The sequence below is a fragment of the Diuraphis noxia genome, unplaced genomic scaffold, assembly GCF_037042655.1.
Source record: "Diuraphis noxia isolate RWA-SAM2 unplaced genomic scaffold, SU_Dnox_SAM2 contig0001, whole genome shotgun sequence".
In the NCBI taxonomy this organism is placed as follows: Eukaryota; Metazoa; Arthropoda; class Insecta; order Hemiptera; family Aphididae; genus Diuraphis; species Diuraphis noxia.
The window spans coordinates 76,160,424-76,171,113 of NW_028301711.1; the positions used below are offsets into that span (position 1 = coordinate 76,160,424).

General features: G+C 27.4%; 1 pseudogene; it reads right to left on the minus strand.

Moving 5' to 3' along the window:
* Window positions 1–716: 716 nt before the first annotated feature.
* On the minus strand, window positions 717–7,241 carry LOC149061728 (uncharacterized; annotated as a pseudogene).
* Window positions 7,242–10,690: the final 3,449 nt, after the last annotated feature.

Below are 10,690 nucleotides of genomic sequence, written 5' to 3' on the forward strand. Positions count from 1 at the left end.
CTTTATAATCTCATACGTCATGTCCGAGTGTCTCGACGTGTTATATTTACAGTCCACCATTAACTGTTTCAATGTATTATAATTATTATCATATTATATCCTGGCACACTGCGTGTTTTAACATTCATAATTGATTTTAATTCTTTTATTTTGGTCATTGGTTTAATAATACTTTTAATTGGGTTTGAATCCTTAATATAATTTATTGATGGTCACAAGTCATTGATAATACGTGTCATACGAAAATGTATAATATTTAATCACTAATGAGACGTAATTGACATATTGTTTTTGGCAACGATAATCTGTAATTTATTCAACACATTGTCCATAGCATTCAAATATGTTCTTATATTTCCATGCGTAAAATTCAAGTCGTGTTAATAAGTACTTTCAAAACTTAGTCGTTTATTAATTATAAATACATATATAATTTTACATATTAAAGAAATCTGTTATTTATTTTTTTTTTTTGTGATAAATTGCTGGCCACAATCTGTTCCATATCGTTGTTTAACTTACTGATAGCAAGATTTTGATTAAAACTATATAGAGGTTCGTGGAATAAAAATTTGAATTAGGGGACCGGAATATATATTTTTTTTCTTATTATAGAGGTTTTCTCAGGGAACTTTGCGTTTAGTTCGATTTATGGAGTTTTTCGAATTATCGAGTTGCTACTATAATAAAAAATCAATATTTATCCAACTAGGTATCTAATTATCTTGATAACACTCAATTATAACATGCATTTTTATATTGTCGAATTCAAAAGATCGCCGATTCTGTCGTATAATATTATTGGATAATATTGCATAGTGACAAAGTCTAAGGGAAAAAGTTCAACATCCAATGAAGCTTCAGACGAAATACCAGTGAGGATACTTTTAAAAGCTTTCATTTTTGCTAGACCGGAATTTTTTTATAATACATTATTAACTTTAGCGTTTACAATATCACCAATATTGGTCCTTGAACTTTTTCAAGTTTTTTTACCGCTTCCTCTACTACACTGAAACTTTCCACTAAAGTTAAGATTTGAGTTTCTAATTTTGTAACGAGACAACCAAAAAATAAAAATTATTAGAAATGTATATTAATTTATTTTTTAAATCATTTTTCTCTAAAAAAAATTAAGCTACCTATTCCGATATACATTGAAGTAGTCGCATTGAGTTTGGCAATAACATTTTTGATTTCTTGGAAGTTTTAGCAATAATAATTAGCGGCATTCAACAAAGTGCCCCATCTAGTTATAATTGGTTGTGAGAGAAGGCTGGGTACATATTTTTAATATTTCGACACGGCTAGGCGCTTTTAAAAATACCTTTTTGACTAGGGTTATCAACTCATCAACTTTTGTAAATTTTGATCGTACAGTTTCTGCTATTCGGTAAAATGCGTATGCTAAACACATTAAGTGGATCATTTTTGGAAAAAAAGCATTTAATGCTTTACCGGCTTTTACCATGTATGGCGCGGCATCAGAAAATAATAATACATTTTCATGCACATAACTTTATTGAGCCATAATTTTACTCATAGAATTATTAAAAATCTTGCAACAGTTTGGTGGTTGCGCAAATATCTAATTGTTCACAGTTTAACAAAAACGTCTTAGATTTACCGTCGTTTAATTTCCCAATAATAATATTTGCAATAAATCTACCATATACATCAGTTATTGTTTCATCGATTGATAACCAATGGGTTAATCACCAATTGAATTTGTAATAGGCACAAAAGTTTCTTTGTAAATTGATTGAATATAATCTTTTGTTAGAGTGTTTTCATCGGGAATCGATTGTGCAGTATATTTTTCCCAGAATAATTTTGAATAAAAATGTTGAAGTTATGCTAGCGGAACATCAGCTTTAATAAAAACTTGACATAAATCGAATGAATTAGAAACTGAGGAAGACGTAGATGACAAAAATTTTGTTTGAATTTCAGCTTTTTATTTTTGTTCTCTTCGTGCTTATTAGTTTGCTACTGTTTTGTTACCTGAAATTGTTTTTCAATTGCTATCGATTTTCCACAAGCAACACAATACAACATTTGATCGTCATTTTGTAAATGTTGATTTGGACATACAGAAACATATTTTGTTGCTTTAAAAGTTTTAGATGATCGTACTTTCGGTGTTATTGGTAATTTACACGTAAATAATGAACAACGAACACAGATTTAACCCACGAAATTAAAACACTTTCGTTAACGTGGGTATACTGAAGTGTAAATTTTAAAAATATTAAACGCAAACACGTATTAATAAATCGTAATCTATCGTTTATTGAGCTCATAAATGTCGACATATATCGACTGTTAGTTAAATTTAATAATTGGTATTACTTTGTTACTATTTTGTGCTTTTGGAAATACAGGAAATTCGAAAAAAACATTTTCATAGTTTATTGATATAATTGTTTCAATACACCAAGTATCTTTATAATGCTTTTACAATGTTTTTACAATATTATAAAGTTAATTAATTAAAGTTTACGGATATACATTTTAGCTTGATGATTATGAGTCTGGGTAGTCCTCTTTATGAGCTTCAACTGCTTCAAGTAAAACCTCTTGTGGTAGCCGTGGCTTTAGTCTCTAGTTTTTGGTTCTTTTCCCAATGTTGAAGTGAAGGGCACCAACTATTGTTTTTAATTTCGAATGAAATTGTTTAAATTGTTCATTGATCCACGTGTTTAGGTATGATATTCCAGTGTCGTTGTGGAGCTATTCACGGAGCTATTATTTTTAGAAATTTGTTTTGTATCGTTTGTAATTTTTGTTTGGGACGCAGCTGCCCATATTGGGAATGCATATTATATAATTAATGGTCTTATTATTGATGTGTATATTAACTATATTAAAAGTGAACATTTAATCTGAAGTGTTGAACTGTAATTTATTAGGGGGTATACGATTTTCTATCGTGTATAAGCTTGGTAAAAAAGTAATTGAAAAATACAATCGTATACAATTAATAATTATTAATAAATAATAAAATATCGTAAATTGCTAAAATATGTAAAAACATGTACTTATGGCTACATAATATGTTGTGGAATAAAATATAGTTCATTTCGTTGGAAATCCCTTGAAATGAATTTATCACTTATATAAATTAATTTATCAAGTCACATTAAAAATATGTATTTACATATAAATCTGAGCCCTATAGTTATAACAAATAATAAAGTGGGTCGGAATTCATTAAAAATTACTGGGTCAGGGACTATATCATGAACCAGACCGTCACTGCGAATGCCTATACCTTTTACATAAATACATGATATACTATTCAAAGTAGCCGATAACTGATGATTTTTTAATTCATTAAAATATTTAATTAATTGCGAATTCTAGTATGACTATAAAAGGGTATATTGTGTAACCCATTTAATCCATGTGTATACTTAACGCGTGATTATTATAAATTGAAATTAACTCTATAGAGCTTATTCCAAAAATTCAAAACATATTAATGATAATCAAAAAAAAAAGAAAAAGTTATTTGAATGAATATATAGGTAAATAATTTTTCACAATGATCGTATACAATTTTAAAGTAATAAAAAAAAGTAATGGGTATTATTATTATGTACCATCTACCATCTATCACAAAAACATTTTGCTTTATTATATAGCCTGATGGAACTGTGGTAGAGGAACCGTTGGTTGGAATTTGTGGATGTTGAATTAGTATTAAAATGTCTATCAAATCACATCATAATCAAAAATATCACGAACAGTGCCATAGTCTAGTCCAGAGGTGGCCAACATGAATACGTCCATGAGCCACATAGATGAAAACAATGATATCAAGAGCCAAAATGTTTATAAATACATTTTGTGATTTTTATAATTTAATTGTTTTTTATAATTGATAAATTAGTATTAGATTTTTTTAATGGAAGGGAACAATAAGTTGGCCACCCCTGGTCTAGTTTCTAGTGTAGTGGCACTTAAGGCATGTGACACCCTGAAATATATTATTTTTTTAATTTTATTAACAACGGTAAATTGGGACGGGTATTTAAATATTTTTAGGTTCCAATTTCTGCATAGTAAATTGCCAAGCGAGGATTTGTTACTAAGAACCCACGTAGTCACCCATCCAGAAACTAGCAACGATGCTTGACTACAGAATACGTTAGTGGCTGAGACCAATCTCAGAACCATGAGTAGCCCCAATAATAATATTAACACTATCATTATTATTATTGTTGCCTATAGGATTCTAGCGCAATTTGTATAGATATGACAACCGTGGATAATGATTTTCAAGTTTTTTTCGGTGTTACCATGAGAACATATTTTGTATTGTGCACTACTGCTATGACTTATTATAAAACCTCGGTAGCCTACAGGCCTAAATAACATAATTCAGTTTCAATCTTTATTGGCACTTGTTTCTCAGTGCAAATATTATAAATGATCTGTATTTGCACATTGCTGGTGATCAGTGGCTGCGTTATTATATTTCACAAGCTAACAGAATAATTTTTTATTTCAAATATTAATTTTCTCATCAGTGTAGCAAGTATTTATTAGCAGTACCTATATATATTTAATAATATTTACACTGTGTTTATTTGCATGAAACCGTTACCTTTATAGATAGAATATAATTAAATAATATTGTATAAATATTACTTACACATTATACATATTCCATTATGATGATTATCTTTTAAAATTGTATTTTGTTATGTTTTTAATTACTTATATTTTATTATGTATTTTTTATTATTTTCTTTGTTTTTAACGCTACCACTTGTGTCGAATCAATTATGGCTGTTCTACATTAAATTATATTATAATTGATAAAGTTATAAATTATTTTTTCAGTTAAAATTATAATGTATTAACGTCCGGATATATATCACATGGTTCAAACCAGACGTGATAATTTAATATAACGGCATAATGAAAAACATAGCAAGAGTCAGCAACCATACTAATTAGTGTACCGTGATCCATTCAGACCAGAGTATTATATACTTATAGCTATTGTGTAACTTTTTATTTAAAACCATTTGCACTATTGTTAATATTTTTACAGCCTGCAGAGCAAGTACAAAGTTCCTACATTCAAATTTATAATTCAATATTTTAATTATAAAAATATGAATTTTATTCGCAAACGAATATTAATAGATAATTCAAATATAAAAAGTTACAATTTATCATTATTTTGAATAACTGAAAATTAATTTAGATTCCATAAAATATTTATAAATCCAAATATTATATGCCCAGTTTAATTTAATTTTGTACTAAAAAAACAGCGTCACACACAATTTGAATAAAAAACCAATTGTTATGTTTACATTGGATGTTATGAAAATAATAAAAACATGATGTGTATAAATTTATTTTTTATTACGACTAAAATAACGTTAAAAAGTCCCACTTTTTACTCTAGCTTAAACTATGGATATTTTAAAAATAAATGTACAAATAATTTTTTAGCTACTCTTATCGTCCGAAATTTCTATATTAAATGAATCGGACATTTTACCTTGTAAATTATATAAAAGCAAATAAATAATTGTTTTTAGGGATACTAAAAATAAATACTGTTTTTTACATCCTAATAGTGAAACCAATGTTGAATTTACACATTGCTTGGGGTTAGCTATAGCAATATATATAATTTAGTCAGGTTATGTAATAGCACAAAGTTTGATCAGTCTCAGACTATTGACCATTGACCAATGATGTATTATTTTGGTATTTTAGATTTTTTTTTGAGATAATGTTATATAATGCTTATCATATGACCAATACTTTTGGACCCGCTCTGGACTTATGGAAATAAAGAGGTAATCCATCACTGTCGTTAAGAAGACAACTTATGTTGGAATACAGTAGTTATTTTCTACAAAAAAATAATGACAATAAAACAAAATTAATTATATCTTTAACATTTAGTATCACATTTATAAATCAACATTTAATTCAAAATTCCAGTAGAAATGTACCTACATAATATATACATCAATATCATGTTCAATTGAATTTAAACAGTCATATCATTTGTTACAGCATTGTTCCAGCAATATAATCTGTCAAACATTCACGTGACTTGTTATTATAATAGTATTACTAAAAAAGCCTTTGACCACGTCATGGTTTTCGCTCGATCGTTTGAACAGTGACGATATCATTTAGCTCACTGTTCTCTTGATGTTTAAAAAAATAATATTTTTAGACTTAAATACAACTTTATGCCTTTATGGAACCTACCAAAAAAAATCACCGGGATCTTGACGTAAATGTTAAAAAACACATTCATCTCCGATTCTGGTGGAACCTGCAGTGGACCGAGGTAGCAATTTCGCTCGCCCTTCCCTTCCACCCACCTTTATACACCACGGCTTTTATTTTTACCTATTACGCATTACATTTCAAAACCATATTTTCAAGTAATATCCTTCACGTTTTCAAGTAAAATCCTTCACGTTCGACTTCAAATGAAAAATGTCCAATATAAATATGAAAGAAAATGACTCTTACAATATCTGCAGGCCGTCGAGACGGTTTCGCTAACTTAAAAAAATAAGCACACAATAAATTACACCTTTCACATTCGTAATACATTTTTTATTTCGTATATCGATTGTTTAACACAATAATAATTTGTGTTACAAAATGTAACATGACGGTCATCCATCAAAATATATTTTGTTATTCTCTCCAAATTTTATTTTCATGGAATGTATTCATTTCATTTTAAGATTAAAAACCAATTTTACAGATATTCATTTGAATTATAAATAATAGTTTTGTGGATATGACGTACAAATATCACAGACAGTATGGCTCAACTCACTCAATAAACCCATTTCCAAATAGCATACGTCAATATTTCACAATGAATCATCTTTAATTAGTCGAGTCCACTTCAATCAACGTTAAACTCCTGGTAGACTTCAAAACCTGCAACACATAAATCCACTAATTACGCTTAAAATAAACATCAAGTGTTATATCCAATATTAATACTTCAGTTTATAATCACAGTCGTTACTATTGAATTGTATTCATTCACAAATCACAGTTAACTTCTTTAGGTACCGGGAATGTATTTATTTTTTTCTCTAATAGACAACGTATTTGCAATGTAAAATTTTGGTATAGAGTATATTTGGAAAATACTTAGACTGGAGTTCTAAACAAACAAAAATAATCCCATGTCGTTTAGGTAAAGTATCAGCTGGCATAATAACATGCATGACGGACTGTCATAGTATCTTGAAATAATATGCATAATACATAATGAGAGGGTAAAGTAGCTTTCCGGGCATATTGACCATTAATTTAAAGCGACGTTAAAATATATAGAAAAAATAAATTTCAGGTATAAAATAGCATATTATAGTTAAGACCTTTTATGATCACCAAAGTAGAATCTATAGTTTCTATTTTTTTTTTTTTTTTTTTTGGAACCCGTGACAAACATATAGGCCATTGTGTGAGGGGTAGTGCGATAGGGGTTATTTTTTTTGTGTATTTGTTTGTAGGTTTTAAGTTGGTAGGTTGTAACAAGTATTTGAGTATGTGTGGTAAGGATATTTTGCTAAAAATTGGTTACCCCTCCAGAAGTTAGCAACTGCGGCCGTACTGGTACCGTACGAGTACGCTCAGTGCGTTTTCGCAGATGAGCGTATGACCACACTTCACTAAGCCACATTTGTATTTTTCATTTATTATAAATAACTTTAAGATTATAAAAATAAATATTATAACATACATTTTAAGTGGTTTTTGAAATATGAACAATATAATATTGATAGTTATATGATTCTTAGATTCCATCAAACTTAAAGTTCTAAAATTAAATTCGCCGAATTTAAAACTAACAAATTTCAAGAAAATTAGCTCCAAAATGTAGTTAATATCAAAAAGTGTAATACTTCATACAGTATGGTTTTAGTTTAATGAAAATGAAAATGTTCAAAAACTTTCTATAAATTAATAGATAAATATTTTCAACATAATTCATAAACTTAATAAAAAATATTGGTTGAAGTAATTCATCAATAATGTAAGCCCCCAATATATGTCTATTTTGGATACAAACCATATTTTGATTTAGAGAGGATGTCTTTTTACTAGTGCAACATATTTTTAGTTTGTAAAGGTACTTACTTTATGTGCATACTACCATGTGTATGATTTATATGATTATTGTAGGTATTATAATATAGTTATTTTAGTTGTACATTGCTAAAGTTTTACAGTAAAGTCCATAATTAAGTAAAACTAAGTAATATATATGACATGTAAAATTTAATTCTTAGTAACACAATTAGACAATAGGAAAATTAATTGCTACTCAATTTAGGACTCTACAACTACATAATAAATTTATAATAAGCTATAACATTTTAATATGATAGGAAATTCCAAAAACATTCATAGGAATCTAAATAAAATGGTATTGAAACTAATTTTAAAGTACTTTGAAGTTTACATTAGTATGTCAACTATTAAATAGTTATTATTGAATAATGATTTCATTAAAATATACTATGTGCTTCCCAGTAGGCTGAAGTTGATTTCAAAATCAATTTTAAATATCAAACAAAAATTAATAAAAATCCCTTATGAAATCTGTAGTAATTTATCGTGATTGAAATTTGTTTATACTAATAATCAAAATGTACATCAAAATTTAAAAAAAATATAAAATTATATCAAGACGATAATTGTTTTAAAACTTTCAAATCAATTTAATATTTAATTTAAATTTATGATTCAATAAAAACCAGCAGGCCAATGTTAATGTCCATTGGTATTTGGTGGTTAATTTTTTTTTTTAAGAATGTCTCACAGCCGCGTGAAACGACGTGTAAATGGACATGCAAACGAATATGTGCGTTTAGCTGGTTGATGTAAAACGAAATTAAAACTGTGAAAACAAAAAATGGAAATTTTAAATAATAAAAGAGGATAATTTATTATGTTTAAAATCTTATCACAAATCAGAAAAAAATAGTAAACAAAATATTGTGCAATAATATAAAAATTATAAGATGAGTATGAAAAATTCAATTTCAGTTTCAAGCCTGAAAAGCCAATAGTATACATTCTACAACAGGTATGTCAAACATGCGGCCCTCTGCTCAATTTTTTCCGCCCGCGTCTACCAATATTAATAAAAAAAAAAAAAAAAAAAAACATAATACCTGTAATAATAAAAAAATAAAATATCAATGCCGTGTCACAACTACCTTAGATTTTTAGAGAATGGTTTATTTGGTATACATTATTATACTGCCTTATCTTCTGATGATAAACTACTGTTATTGAAATATCGAATAAGAATTTTTTTTTTTGTTAAATTTTTATGCGTGGCCCGCATATCCAACCTTTTCAATATATTTGGCCCACTTGATACCTACTTTGAGTTTGACATATCTGTTCTACAGGTATTCATATCCGTATAGATACCTACGTTTTGATTATAATTTAGAAGTAACAATTATAAACAAACAAATGTAGTGACTGAGATATTCTAAGCAAACAACTTATTCTATAGTCCAATCTTTATTATAATAATTTTTATTGTCAAATACGTTATTTGTAACTGTACATTTTCATGGGTTTTCGAACCAATATTATTCTATATAGGACTCCGTTATCATCATCTAATTCACAATTTTCACAAATATTATTTTGTAATGTATATCTTAATAATCTTTGTTATATTTCGATAATAATTATTTAATTATTTAGCAATCATAGTTGGTATACTAGAAGCTAAAAAAAAAAAAAAACAAAACAAAAAATGAAGTGACTGGTAAGTATTCAACTTTGAAATGTTTTTTAAACAACTCAAAATTTTGTTTCGCATTTTTACGAAAATTAATTTTTCTCAATTTTTTATAAATAATTTACAATAATAATATAATTCCCGGGAAAATGTAAAAATGGCAGTAGTGCTTTATGAATGGCAAATTGGCAACTATCCCCCAATTATAAATTTTACCCAAGTGCCTTTATATATATACATACAGTATGTTCACGCTAAGAAGTACCACCAAATATTTCAGTTCGATTACCTTGTATTGAAATGGGGTTTTCGCTGAAAATAACAATTGTACTTAAATACTCATTTTTAGATAAATTTCAAATTTGTAACACTATCGATACGTGCATGCGCGATACAACTTACTTAAATGATAACACCAACTTTATTTACATATTTGGATAGAGAATTTTTTTCTAATCAATTTATGCATAAAAAGTTTTTTTTCTAATTACAAAATTGGTGTATAAAATTTAACGATGAAATTTAATATTTACGGGTAATTTGTTTTTGACACAATTTAAACTAAATTCAACTTATTGTTACTTATTAGTATTAGGCATATTAAGTATATTGTTTAATAGGTACCTATTTGCACATCGTAGATAAGATAATAAAAATAACTTTGACAACATTTGCCAGTAATAATTAAGATAGTAAATATTGTTCGTTATACATTTATTTTAAAAATAAATGTTGATACATTATTTTCATTGACTATAGTAATAATTGTTTTAATAATTTTAAACTAGACACGCGACAATTACTATTCATGTAACATCTTGTTTTTTTCTGGTTAGATATTACATAATTTTCTGAAAAAAATTATTATTGCCTTAATACACTGTTTCACATGAAAGAAATTTATTA